This window comes from Dipodomys merriami, unplaced genomic scaffold, assembly GCF_024711535.1.
Source record: "Dipodomys merriami isolate MVZ:Mamm:240054 unplaced genomic scaffold, mDipMer1.0.p SCAF_8, whole genome shotgun sequence".
Lineage (NCBI taxonomy): Eukaryota > Metazoa > Chordata > Mammalia > Rodentia > Heteromyidae > Dipodomys > Dipodomys merriami.
The window spans coordinates 21486937-21501907 of NW_027206401.1; the positions used below are offsets into that span (position 1 = coordinate 21486937).

Consider the following 14971-nt stretch of genomic DNA (forward strand, 5'->3'; position numbering starts at 1 on the left):
ATTTATATGAACATTTTAGCTACCACAAATGAGGGAAACCATGCAACCTATCAACCTATGTTTCTTTTGGTCTGGCTTACTTCACTTAATATAATTTTTTCCAAGTCTTCTTTACTAGTATTGAGTCTACAAACTGGCTTCATCATCTAAAGGATTCTAGAGTTCACAGTCCAGATCTCTACCTACTGCTCCAGAACAGAAGTCTTCAGTCCCTGGCTTAGCCCATTCCTACTATATAACAGCATAATTTACAAATGGAGATTTGTCTAGAATATGGAAAATCCAAAATGACAACCATACATTCAGTATCTGGAAAAAAAAAAAAAGCCTGGTTTGTGCTTCAAACCTAGTTGCTGGGTTCTCACTTGTAAAAAGACACATACTCTTTATCCTCACATAGTGGAAGAGAATGTATAATTGCTTAGTTAGAAGAGAAAAAAAATTCCAAGATTATAATACTAGAAGATGTTTATAGTATCAAAATATATTGAAGTCATGAGATGATTAGACAATACCCAGAAAATTATAGTTATAACCATAGGAAAGAAGTAGAATTATTTGCAAAAGTTTAGGATTAGAATTACAAAGGTCAGCTTTTCTTTTCTTTTCTTTTCTTTTCTTTTTTTCTTTTTTTGGTCAGTTGTGGGGCCTGAACTATGGGCCTGGGCACTATCCCTCAGCTCTTCGGGTCAAAGGTAGCACTCTACTACTTGAGCCACAGAGCCACTTCCAGCTTTTTCTGCTTAATGTGGTACTGAGGAATTGAACCCAGGGCCTCATGCATGCAAGGCAAGCACTTTACCACTGAGTTACCTTCCTAGCCCTGCAAAGGTCAGTTTTTCATAAATTGTCAGATAAAGTGCTGAATGCTTACTATTAGCTTGTAAATAGTAAGGAGATGTTTGGGGGAATTGTGGGGAAACATGTTAGCAAACATTAAAAAGCCATAAAAGAAATACTATTAAACTATTTTATATAAATTGGATTACTCTATGTTCTCTCAGAATTTAGCTTAACTTGATTGTTTTTAAATTAGAGCTTAAACCCAGGGTCTTGAGTGTTCTACCACTTAAGCCAAGCCTCTAGCCTTTTATTTTGTATTGCTCTTTTAAAGAAGGTCTCATTAACTTTGCCTGGGATGGCCTTAAACTAAAATTCAAATTGGGATTAAAGATAGGTGCCACCATACTTGTTTAGCTTAATGAAAATGAAATTCTATATAAATTAAAATTAATCCTATATGTCAGACATGATTTGTGTTGACTACACACATTTATCTCCTCTAATAGCCCAGTAAATTCTCCTAAAGAAAATACACACATCCCACAAGCACATGTACATATTTATGTACACGCACATCTATATGTATCTAAACATACACTCAGATAGGAGGATTTCTTTTCCTGATTCCCTGCTCTCCGCGCCACCCTACCCCTCCCCCACCACCAATCGAAAAACCCAAAGGTCACCTAGATCACCTTGGAAACCCTCATCCTGATTGTGTTGTGATGGGGAGCTGACACTGGTGGGCAGATTTGGATCTTACTGAAAACCTGACAGTTGTGTTGGCCTGGGGCATGAGAGACACGGGTAGGGGGAACCCACCCACCACTCCCAGCCGAGGATCTTCTTGGAGACCCTGCAATCCATCATGAAGTTCCAATATAAAGATCATCCCTTAGAGTATTAGGAAAAGTAAGGAGAAAAGTTCTGAAGAAATATCCTGACAGGGGCCCTGGAGTGACTCCGCGGGTGGAGCTCGGGTGTCATTGTGGAGAAGGCTCCTAAAGCCTGGGCGCCTGATCCGGACAAGAGGAAGTACCTGGCGGGTTCTAGTTCTTAATCCCAAAGAGGATCCACTTGCCATCCGAGGCTGCCTTGTTTTCCTTTGTCATAACACGGTCCCCGCCCCCACCAGCGCCACCTTGGGCCAGTTGTATGAGGACAACCTGGAGAGCTAAGGGTCTATAGGAACCGAATGGTGGAGGTCCAGCCAATGGGAGTGCCTGGACTTCGGCGGGAAAGGAGGGTTGGAGAGGCTCCTGGAGAAGGAGGGCGGCCCCCTCTACGGAGAGATGGAAGCGGATGGACAGCATTACACTGCACACACTCTCAGCCTATTTTTCAGGTGCTCCTATTTTTTTTTTTTTTCTTGCTTCCTCTGCCCAAAGAGAAAGTATGTAAGGACAGAGCTGTTGGACTGGTTTTCACAGAAGCCAGGGGATGGTGTCATTTCACCGCATTACTGAGAATTCCTTTTGTGCCATCCTCTGGTCTCCGTCTTCTCAGGATGGGGTACAGGGGGTGAGGGGAGGTAGAGAAGAACAGATCACCCCCTCTTTGGACAGGGATTTCCAAGGTGAGTGGGAAAGGGGGAACAGAAGTGACCCAATGACACACCCATCCATTGTAAATGAAGGGTTCTGGCTCCCCAAATGTCTCTTTACCTTCTCCCTCCCTTCTTGTCTTATTTTGGGGTGTCACAGAGCCACCCTTATTGGTGGAGTGGGGTGTTCCTTAGATATTTAGGGAGTCAGGAGTCAGGCATGAAGATAACTTTTGAATGCTATAATAGTGTAAAACTGGAATTAACCCTTTATCCCACACACTCCTTGGGGTTTCATGAAGCCCAAACATCTCCAGTTGTGGACTGAAACCAGCCTTCTAGCATTCCCCATGTGCTGAATCAAACTGTCCTGTGTGGAGAGAGGGGTGCTCTGAAGGAAGGTAGATAGTCCACACCTGTCAGTCATGTGGAGCTGTGTCCCTTCCACATCTTCCCTCCCCTTTCTCTCCCTTCAGGCTTACAGGGATGCTTACAAGATAGCCAGCTGCTAATGACAACATGTACTATGAGTTTTCTTTTTTCTTTTGTGGTTTTTTCCCCCTATGGTTTATCCCCTGTTCTCACTGTATTTGATTTTGGTACCCTGGGTAGTGTCTATACATTTATCTGAATTAGGGAAGGGAAGGAGAACAACAGAATGGTGAGACAAAGGACAAGGGAGGAACTAATGCAACAGTGATTCTCACAAGACAATATGTTGGAAATGAACTGAACTTGGAGGGGGTGGGTGCTGGAGGGAAGGGAAAGAGGTAGAAAAATGCAGGAGGGTGTTAACAAGTTAGGCAAGAAATGTACTCACTACCTTACTTAGGTTACTGTAACCCCTCTGTATATCATCTTGACAATAAAATTAAAATTTTTTAAAAATTATGTAGAGATGACAATTTTGAGTAACTCATGGGGATTTCTTTCTTTTTGTTTATTTTTCACATTTAGGAATGAGGTAGGGCTGAACGGTGATGAGCAGGAATTGCACTCAGACATTACATTTCAGTTCATCTCTGCTAATGAAACGATCTTTGATTCCTGTTGCTGCTATTTCTGCTTTTGTCAGCTGTAAGTTCTTGTGTAATAAAGTTAATATGGTCAGTCTGAGAAAATAAAATAGCTGCTTATCTTAAAAGCCAAAACAAAACCCAAAAACATGCATAAAGAATACTGCCTATTAAGAGAGAAGAGAGAGGCAAAAACCAACTAAAAATAGACATAAAGTAAGCTCTAATAAATAAGAAATGTCATCATATTTCTTAAGGAGATTATTCGTTTAGAAGAGTGATAGAATGAGATCAAAGATCATAGCCAAAGATATGCTCATGTTTTTCTCCAAGGAACCCATGCATACTATTTTATATAAGGAAAAAGTCTTTGCAGATGTAAATCCAAGATCATCTTGGATTTCCTGGGCTGTTTCTGAACCCAGTGATAACCATCCTTATAAGACTAGGGAAGAGAAGGAGGTGATGTGGCTAAAATCCAAGGAATGCCAATACCCACAAAATGATGAATGAGTACAGGACCACATACTCCACTAGAGTCTTAAGGAGGATTATATTCCTTCTTAATGTATTTTTTAATGACTTCCAGGCCCATGAAGGAATAAATTTGATTGTTTTAAAACCACCATATTTATAGTGATTTGTGAGAGCAGCCACAAAAATAGTTGTGGAGGTGGGAGGGAAAGGAGGGTTGCAGAAAAACAAAGGAGGAAGTAACAATGCTTGATAGGAAATGTACTCATTACCTTACTCATTTAACTGTAACTCCTCTGCACAGTATTTTTACAATAAAAAAATGTATTTTAAAAAAAGCGGAGAAAACTGGCCTTTCAGAAATACAGAAAAGCTCAGAAAACATCAATTGGAAGGAGGTAGTAAATATGGGGCTGAATAGGGAAACAAGCTGGATATGAGTGAAAGTTAAAATTGTTCCTCCCGCTCTACTTGCCCCAAAATTGGAATGCTTGGGGAATGTAGGTAGTTAACAATCAAAATTTTAAAAAAAAAGGCTAGATTCTTCCCTACAGGTACTACAGAGTCCACAATGAGACTGCTCCCAATCAAAGCATTCAAAGCAATGTTGATCAGTTGACAAGCTCAGCCCACAACCAATCAGGTTCTCACTGCTTCCTTTTTAAACAAATGACAATTAAGGAATCCCAAATATTTTTAAAGGCTCCAGAACTAAAAGAGTTGCCAAGAGAGATAAATTGAAAAACAAGAGAGTACAAAAAGTTGAATAATGCACAGAGCAGAAAGGAGAAGGAAAAGAAGTATCCCTTTTATGTTACACATAGGTACTTTTAATTTATTCCAAAGATTTTTTAAAATAAATAAAATTATAAATTTTCTCATGTAAGAAGAGAAAGAGCTCATTAAGTTAAATGATGTTTTGTTTTTAAAATATTTTACATCATAATTATGTTCATATATATTCTCAACCATGATTTCTAAGAAGGGCTGTCTCATCTGTGGACACTTAAGCAGAGGCCTTCCAAGAAGAAGGCCTGGTACCTACTAATGACAACCGCTGGGAAGTCCCTATTTTCACCATAGGTGAAAATAAGTCTGTTCTTAATCCAGTAGTATTTAATACAATATAAAAATTAAGTACTAGCATCCATTAAAAAGTCTTACGATTCAGGAGCAGGAATAAAACAACCAAACTGTGCCTTTTCTCTCCAATTAGAAATGGATGTGCTATCTGCATGTTATTTAATGACAGAAAAGGGGCCTGGATGGCTGGACATACTGCTAAGTAGAGTTTGGAGATAGAAGTACCATCTAAACTACACTCTTGAACTGTTGTTCAGCCTTGAGGTCAGAGGAATCTCATTAACTGTTATAAATCCAAATGTGAGGATTAAATCTCACTAGTTTGGGTAATAAAGCATTGCATAAAAGGCAGCGGTCATTCTTAAAAGCAAATCGTCAGCTATAGGTGATGAAATATGTGATGTTATGCTGCCACCTAGTGATCACTGCTTTAGAGTCCAAGATTGCGAATAGGCGAAAATGAATTTGTTTTAGAAATATTTAATCATTCCTCTTACTCTTTGAAGCAGTTCCTGTTCATTAGGGATTCTAGAACCTAAATTTATATGTTTTCCTAATTTCCTATAAATGGTTTCCTAAAGACAGTATTCATAGGTAGACAAAAAATCTTCAGATAGCTTGGTATACTATGGAAAGCTAAGTTAATTTATACCCAATCCATATCTATGTATTCCTGTGGTTTTCTCATTTGTACTTCACTATATAGAAACTATAAGAAAGGCTCAATTATTTCACTAAGTCACTATTTAAAATTTAAAGGTAATTACAATTACAAAGCAATTCAATTTGGGCCATTAGCACAGTGGCTCATGCAAATACTTATGAATGTAATCCCAGTTATTCAGGAGGTTGAAATCTAGAGGACTGTAGTTTGAGGCCAGCCCAGGCATAAAGTTTGTGATACCACTCTCAACTAATGAAAGTATGGATGTGGTGACATGCACTTGTCATCCCAGCTTTGAGGAACACATAAATATAAGCATTGTGGTCCAGTCCAGCCCGAGCAAAAAAGTGAGACCCTATTCAAAACACACAAAAACAAAATGTTTAAGGGACTGGCTCACATGGTTGTGAATCTGCCTAATAAGCTCAAGGCCTTGACTTTAAATACCAGCACTCAAAAAAGTGTGAATGTACAAATTTCCCCGTAAAATAAGAAACTAAAAAAGAAAGGATGACTTTTTAAAAAAACTGAATATGTGAGAGGGATATCCTAAAAAGAAATTTAAAAATCAAGTAGAAATGTTGACCAAGTTGGGTAGTTGACTTCACTAGAAAGTAGAGTAAATTGTAACAGGGTGGAAAAGAAGAAAGAGTAAGAAATAATAGTAGAAAGCAAGTGCTGAGGACATTCCTATCTTAGGGACATTGCTGGTAGCAAGAATATCCTAAAATGTAATGGTTTCCAAAACACAGGCTATGAAGCCTTGTTCAGTGTGGGAACTAAATATTTGCATAAGTCTGGAAAAATACCAGCAATGGGACTCAAGAAAGCTTGTTTTTCAGGGCTAAGGTATGGGTACAAGAAAAGAAATCTCCCATCTGATTTATAAATGTAGGGTCCCATACATTGGATTTGGATTTATATTTATACCAACTTCTGATTGGACAGGGGACATAGGAAGAAGAGAAAAGTCAAAGATTATGCCAGGTGCTTTTGCTTGGCTAGAGTAACTGGGGAAATATATTGCTATTACTTAAGATGGAGAAAGTAGTAACTCAGTTATGTGCTCTCAATTAATGAGAGCTAAAGAAGCATACATGTTCCAGGGGCAATGGCTCAAGCCTATATTCCCACCTAATTGGGAGGTGAAAATTGGGGACATGGTTCAAGACCAACCCAAGCAAGCAAAAAGAAATCCAAAAAGATCCATCTCAACCAATGGCTAGGCACAGTGGTGTGGGCAGCAGCAATGGTAAGCACAAGTAGCAGGGTTGCCAGTCTGAACATAAAAGTGAGACCCTACCTTGAAAATTACTAGGGAGGGCTGGAAAGGTGGCTCAGTGGTAGAGTGCTTGCCCTGCATGCATGAGGCCCTGGGTTCTATTCCTCAGCACCACATATGCAGGAAAAAAAAAGCCAGAAGTGGTGCTGTGGCTCAAGTGATAGAGCGCTAGCCTTAAGGTGAAGAGCTGAGGGACAGTGCCCAGGCCCAGAGTTCAGGCCCACGACTGGACCCCCCCCCAAAAAAAAAACCCAACGAAGTAGTAGAATGCTAGCCTTGAGCACAAAGAGGCTCAGGGATGGTGCCCAGGTCCTGAGTTCAAGCCCAGGACTGGCAAAAGAAAAAAAAAATGACTAGGAAATGAAAAGGCTGGAGGAGTCCCACCAGAGTTAGAATGCTTGATTGCTCATGGTCCTGAGTTCAATCCCTAGTACTATATAAAAAAAGGATATTACTTCTTTCATTTTGAAAACAGCTCATTATAGGCTTACTGGGTATATCCTACTGAAACTAAACATTTCTTCCTCTGTATCTGTATCTCTTGACTTTCTGTTGTTAATTAGTCATTCTCCATCCAGTTATCTGGGCCAGACATCTCAAACACTGTTCTTGGTCATTAAAAAAAAAAACTATAAGTTTACAGAGAAACAGTTAAAAGAGCATAAAGAACTTTGCTTTTGCTAAATTTCTCAAGCATTGACAAACTGCATTTGCCTTTATCACTTCTCTAATCTACATACTTATATGTACATTTTTCTAAATAATGTGTGCAGATTGCATATATGAAGCATCATTACCTTTATACACCTCTATGTATATTTTCTAAAAACAAAAATACCTTCTATGTTACCAGAATACCATAATCAGAACACAAAATTAGCATTGTTAAACTTAGCATTTGCTGTCAACTAAGGAGATAAATCTTCCTACTCTGAATAGCCTATTTAAATAAAAAGTAAACATTAAAAGGGGTACTTATGATAAAAGTCTACCATTAACAATGATTTAATGGTTTTTAACAATTCTTTCAAAGTTTTTATATGATGATTGTTTTATTATCTTTAAGTAGTTGTACATAGGAGTTGCCATTAAACTATTTAACAATTTAGCATTAAACTATTTAACAAAGCTTAACTCTCAACCCAGTGGCTCAGAAGAAGGTCCCTCAAAGCTCTCTCAATACCTGTAGTCTAAATGTATCATTCACCAAATCAGATTCATTCTATATTTTTAATATCTGAGTGACAGCCTATTCATCTCAACTAGATATCCTAATACAAAAGCCTTCAAACTTTTCACAGACTATAGTCTGAAATAATTCCCTTACCAGTTCCCTCACTTCAGTTTTAACTAAGTTCCACTATTACCAGAAGAAACTCATTCAAAATATAAGTAAAGCTAATAATGCTGTCTTCCTTTTCTAAAAGCCATCTGTAGGAGAAAATCTAATTACTTTCTCTGGTATACAAGATGCTTCATCTCTCATTATCTTCTTGTTTCAATTTTGTGTTAGATTTAATTATGTGCACCATGAAATGTTATGCTACATTGAATTATGGATATCATGAAATTTTATTAAATTATCCAACTGTGCTTATCAAGCTCCAGTCCTTATACAATTGTTCCTCTCTGAAAATCCTTCCCTGTAAAATGTATCCTCCATATATTGACCATCCTTTGATTTGCAAGTTGACTAACTCCCCTGAACCAGCACCATTGTAGACTTAGATGTTGATTATATTTATTAGTTTCACTCTCTGCATAGTATTATGTCTCCATCTTCAGCATATACCACAATATCTACCAGATAACAGTACTTAATAAACATTTCTAGAATGAGTAGTGGATAACATATGTTAAGTTCTTCCTATAAATGTGCAGTATGTTTTACATACTTTTCATTTGTCCTCACAACTTCCAGTTTTATGATGTTATAGTGCAGGTTCTTCATTCCTGGTCAGAAGTTGTTTCAGAGCACATTTATCAGGTCTATCAGAATGGCTAACATCTCTTGCCTCCATCTTTATAAAATTTTGCTGAGGTGTAGTAGTGGGGTTAGAAGTCAGGAAATATTTCACAGCAGATGGGACATTTATGTAAAGTTCTAAATAATGTGTAGACTTATCTAGGTTGGAAAGAATGCTATGTGTGTAATGTAGGTATGTATGCATCTATCTATCATCTATTTTTCCTTTCTTCTATGGGCCAAATGCATTTGAGAGCAAATTACACTAAAAGTAATGATAGCATAGAATGCTTACATATTGGTTTCTGAACACCATTATACACTAAAAGAACAAAGATCCTGGGGATAAATGGTTGATTCTAGAGCAGGAATAGGAAAAATCCAACATTACCCTGGAAAATAATGTTGTACCGGAAATTGAGGAAGTTCTTATGTATTGGTGAAACACATCAGAGATATATAGAAATTATAATGTACTAAATGAAACAGAATACTTGAGTCCATACTGAGATAAATGAGTATCTTGAAAATGGAGATGAATAAAAGTTCTTTTTATATTTAAATGACAATGTTTAAGTGCAGAAGGAATAATACCACCATGTAGAACCCATTAGGCAATAATCAATATATGCTAAAGGAAGAACTTGAGAGTTTTAAGAAGCATATATTCATAGTTCACTAAATATGTATTCATTATAAAGGGGAAAGTCAAAATCGGACAGGGTAGCAATTTACCATTTAGGAGAAGTGCTCAGAGGCACTTCTCTGATATTCCTTTCAAATATAGCATCTAAATCTGAGCATGAGGAAAGATCAGACAAGTCCAAACTGTGGGACATTCTACAAACCATGGACCTATACTCTTCAAGGGTCAAGGCGATGAAAGAGAAAGGAATATCTAAGGGTCTTTTTAGGTTGAAGGAGAAAGAAGAGACTAAATGGAATACATGATTCTTTATTTTGATCCTTTTTACTACTAGTGTTTGCTATTCAAACTGCTGTGAAGGGACTTTTGCCATCTCCCTCCTTTTGATTATATAAACAGGCTTTGGACTCACAAAGTCAGTCAGTCAGAAGACACCCTGCCCATGTGTTTTGCAACATGAGGCCTTACAAAAGGCTTCTCTCCAGTGCTCTTTTCTTGTCTACCCTTTTACCTTTATCATTAGAACAGACTTGAGCTGGTAACAGGGAAAGAAGATGGTGAAAGAAGTGATAGAAGTGAGCAACAGTGGTAAGGGCAGCAGCTTCCACCTTAGTGGTAATAGTGGTGGTGACAGTGACAGTAGGTAAAAGGGCAGATGAAGAGCTCCACAGAAAGATTAGGACAGAAACAATGTGTGGCAGAAGAAAGGGAGACAGCAAGGTCAGCGGAGAGTGGTCCTTGGCAGTTGGAAGAGTTCCAGAGATACACCAAGCCTTAAGGGTCAAGGTCTCAGTCACCCTAAGTCAGAGATTTGTAACGCTTGTCACTGTGGGGCTGAAGGTCCAAGCACCTGATGCCTGCATGAGAGCTGTAACATTAAATGTTGCTGTCTGCTGCCACTACTAAATGCTACTAGCTGCAGAGTGCCAGGCCGCTAGAGGGTCAAGTCTGGAGGGTAAGTCTCCAATGTCACTGCCACAGCTGCATTTCTCTGGCTTCTTAAAGCCTAAAGCTATAGGCCCCTAGCTGTTACGGTTTGGAGATGCAAGCCTCTAGATCTGCCTGTCTAGCCCTGAGTCCCCAAGAGCCTGGGATTGACAGTGATTCCTATCCTAGCAGAGTAAGTGGACCCCAGAAAGTTGATTGGCCAACTCTAAGAAGGATGGTGGTTTCAATCAAGATGGGGGTGGAAGGGGGGGAGAGGGGGAAGAGTTTTAAGTGGAAAAACTGAGCAGCTCAGTTTGGCACGTGACTGACACCTCATGTGGGTTTTTTTTGAGACCCCCAGTGTTGAGACTTGCTCTTCCCAGGTGCCACGGCAGTGAGCATGGAAAAGCAGGCTTCCAAAGAGATGGCACCTTACCTCTGACCATAAAAGTGTGTGGTTTGCGAGGGCGGAAAAGGATCTGTACTTGGAGTGGCAGAAAGACAGAAAGACAGGAAGGAAGGTAGGAGGGAGAAAGGGAAGGAAGGAAGGAAGAAGGAAGGAAGAAGGAAGGAAGGAAGGAAGGAAGGAAGAAGGAAGGAAGGAAGGAAGGAAGGAAGGAAGGAAGGAAGGAAGGAAGGAAGGAAGGAAGGGAGGGAGGGAGGGAGGGAGGGAGGGAGGGAGGAAGACCACGCACGTCGTGGTTTCCATCCGGGTGATCGGAGCCCAAGATGGCGCCCGCAACAGAACTCTGCACTAGAGGGAGGGGCAACGTGAAGAAAAGATGACGTTCGTTTAATGTTTGCTTCAACTGCGGGAGCTGGCGGCGCCAGGCGGATCGGGCACGAATCCCCCTGTAGTTGGTTGCGGGCGCCAGGCGTGTGAGGGGGTGGCGAGTCCGTCTGTCTCGGGGCTCCGCTGCCTCACTCATTCATGTTTCTTACCCGGGGCGGCTTCCAGCACAGCCTCTCCGTCTGGCGAGGCCACCTGTGTGTTTATCCCGGCGCTGGTGACGGTTCCCAGCCGCCAAGTTTTTACAGAGGTGAAGGCCGGGACGCGCCCCAGCCCCTCCTCAGCGCTCGCGCCGCGCCTCCGCGGCTCCGGGTGGCGGGAGTTTCCTTCCCGCGGGTACGCGCGTGGGGAAATGCGAGTGCGTGCGTGCGCGCGCGCGCGCTCGCCGGCAGGCTAACAGCCCGCGGGCACGAGCCGTGAGTCTGCCGCACTGCAGCACCTCTCAGCACCGCGCGGGGGCGGGGACGCGCAAGAGGGCGCCCAGGAACGGCCGCGGTCCAGCCAGCCCTGTGAGGGCCTCCGCTGGTTACCATGGGAACCGCGGCGTAGGCTGGCCTGACGTCAGCGAGAGGCGCGCTACCCGCACTGCGGCACGGGGGTCTGTTCGCTCGCGCAGCCCAGAGCGCGGGGAGCTGGTGACTGAGCTGCCAGCGCTGCGGCCTTCTTTCCTCCCTCCGTCCCTCCCTACCCTGCCCTGCCGGGCGCAGGGAGCTATTCGCACCGTCCCGGCTGTGATCCCGGACGGGACAGGCCTCGCCGCCGCGCGTTCCTCTCTGTGAGTACCGCTTCCTGGGTGCGCTGTGGCGGGAGCCCGGCTCTGGAGGCTCGGCCTGCCCCGGCTCCTCGAGGGGCGGCGGCGTGGGGGGCTACTCGAGGCGGGGGGCGCGAGGCGGAGCTGCACCCCGCAGGCCGCGCGCGCCTCGGGGCCTCCCCGGCGAGGGATGCGGTCCGCGCGGTTACCACCGCGCACCTTCTCGGGCGGTCTCGGATCACCGAGGCTGTCCAGCGTGCTGCTCTGACCCAGGACATTTACCTCTGCTTTTCCCAATTAATCCTTTTTCTTTTTCCCTACTTAAAAGCTTCAATGCTGTCCAAGCATGATCCGGACTAAGTATACTTATTTCCTTTTAGAAGGTGCAGAATCTTGAACCTGTGAAATGTCTTCTTAATTACATCGGAGAAAAGGTGATCAGTGTGTTCAATTAATTAGATGGCTAGTCAGTCGCTTCGGTATGCATAACAACAGGAAAGAAAATGTAGACGCGGAATCTTGGCGCAGCTTTTCAGTCTTGCTTTTTCCTAGTCAAAGAACAGGATGCTAACAGGTTTTTCACCTGTTGCAGTAACGATCGCTGCGACTGCCTAGGCTGGCTGGGGGAATTTGCTTTCGAGGAGGGACTCAGGGAATTGTTTTGGAATATTAGAAAGAAATTTGAATGTCAAAAGTGTTTTTAAACGCTAATTAAAAGCTTGTTTATTTAGGAAAACTGTCGTTGATTTCGTCATTGAATTATGTAAATAGGATTTTTTTTTTGTTTCACAAAATTCTGCTTAAAAAATGAATTAAGCAAGCCTGCTTTTTTCCTTACCTTGATGTCGAGTCACGTACTGCGTGGTAATCAGATGGTCAGAGCAGAAGAAAATGAAACGCAATCCATTTAATTTTCCTACGCAGTATTTTCTAGAAGCTCTGTAAAAGACTTTGAAGGGAGAAATTTAAGAATTATGGTATACATGAAATTCAGGGATTCTGTTAAGGTTAACCTTAATTTTTGCAGATGTCATTAATCAAATATTAGTTATTTTTCCATTATATGCTGTAGTACATTAAGAGAGAATTATTTCTGTAATGTGTTTGTTGTATTATGACTAAATTATTCTAAGTGCTCATTAGTTCAGATGTGCATTAGACTATTAAATAATGACAAATAATGTAAATGCATATTTTTCATAATTTCATCTATCAGTTTATTATATAATTATGTGTGTTTATTAAATGGACAAAGGAATTTTATTTAGCACCTGAAATATGTGTTTTATTTTCTTTTTTTGATATTTTTTTCTTTTCACAGTAGAGTAGGTGCCATTTTAATTTGCCAGGCAAGAAAAAAAAAACACCTAGTGAAATTAAGTAGCTTGCCCAGCACCACCCATCAATAAGCGACACAATACAAATTTAATCCCCAGCCTTTTTGACACCAGAATAATTTTACAGCCATTTTTTCTTTTCTTTCTTTCTTTCTTTCTTTTTTAAAAATTAGGATACCAGGTAAAGGGAGCACTTGGCTTGATCCCCCAAAAGCTAGCAGTGTGATGGTGCTGGTGGTTGGGGGTGGAGTCACAGAACATTTTTGCCAGGGTGAAAATTCAGAATTGAGGTAAACAGATAAATGATAAAAGGATCCTGGGAGCAGGTGAAGAACGGGAGGGACTTAGGGGAAAGTATCACTTACATTTAAATGTCAAAGGCCAGTTTTCACTGGCAAAGGAGGGAAAGCCATTTCTCAGAGGGAATTGTACTAAGGGCAAATTTGGCACATTGAGGAGTGCCAAATAAGTGTTTTATACATAGTATAAACAAAGACAAAGAGTCATTTCATAAATGACTTTGGACTTCAGTGGTAGGGACTAGCTATTTTTTTTGTAGGTGGCTGGAAGCTAAGGAAGAGTTTTAAACACATGACAAAGTTGCATTCATATTGTACAAACTCACTCTGGTTGCAATGTAGAGTTCAATTTAGATTTTAAAAAGGGTGGGTGGGGGCTGGGAAGGTGGCTCAGTGGTAGAGTGCTTGCCTTGCATGCATGAGACCCTGGGTTTGATTCCTCAGCACCACATAAGCAAAAAGAAAAAAGCCGGAAATGGCGCTGTGGCTCAAGTGGTAGAGCGCTAGCCTTGAGCTGAAGAGCTGAGGGACAGCACCCAGGCCTCACGACCGGACAAAAAAAAAAAAAAAAAAAAAGGGTGGGTGATTGGGGAGTAGAAACAATCTTTTTTGGTGGAAGGATGCAGGGAGTGCTGGGGATCTAAATTAGGCCCTTGGTGCCTGCTGAGCAAGTAAGCTATATTCTTAGCAAACTTAAACAACAAAACCCTTTTTTTTTTGTCTCTCAAAGCTTCTACTTCTGTCATGGATTTAAAGGACAATGGATTTAAGAGAACATACCCTACCTACTTTCCTGTTTTTTTTTTTTGTTTTTTTTTTTTGAGATTATGGCTACCAGGTTTTTGCCCTTTCATAGTCAATTTTATTTGTCTTCATGTGACTTATTATAGATGCTGATTATAGATCTAGTGGCATTGTTCAAAATTTGCAGCATTTTTTGACACCACACAAATGTAGCCCACCTTTCTTAAAACCTTTTTCTCATGTACTATTTCTTCTAGTTTTTCACCAGCTTCTTCATAAACATTTTATTTTATGGGCCTCAAGAGTTCTTTTGAAATTTTTTTCTTGTCTCTAGTGTGCATGAATATATATGTATAATATATGAAATGAATATGTAATTTATAAAGCATATATAATACACTTATATACAAATACATATATTTATAAAATATATAAATATGTTTTAAAAGATATAAATACATTTATATGTATAAATATACATAAAGTGGTACTTTACATATATGTACATATGTACATATATAAATGATTATATATGTATATATGTATGTTACATGTATATACAAGTGCTTCTCAAATTTTCAGGAGATATTCTTGCTACATTTATATATTCTATTTATTGTACTAAACATAATTATTACTACTATAATAATACCATGATAGTTGCTG

The 14971-nt window shown here is 40.6% G+C and overlaps 1 protein-coding gene across 6 annotated transcripts in view; it reads left to right on the top strand.

Annotated features, from left to right (window-relative positions):
- The first annotated feature begins 11759 nt into the window (after window positions 1-11759).
- Ahi1 (Abelson helper integration site 1) overlaps window positions 11760-14971 on the top strand; it is a 133572-nt gene continuing 130360 nt past the window's right edge. For all 6 annotated transcript variants that reach the window (XM_070010717.1, XM_070010719.1, XM_070010718.1 and 3 more), the window contains exon 1: window positions 11760-11949. The gene's annotated coding sequence lies outside the window, so the exon portion shown is untranslated. The remainder of the gene's footprint in view (window positions 11950-14971) is intronic.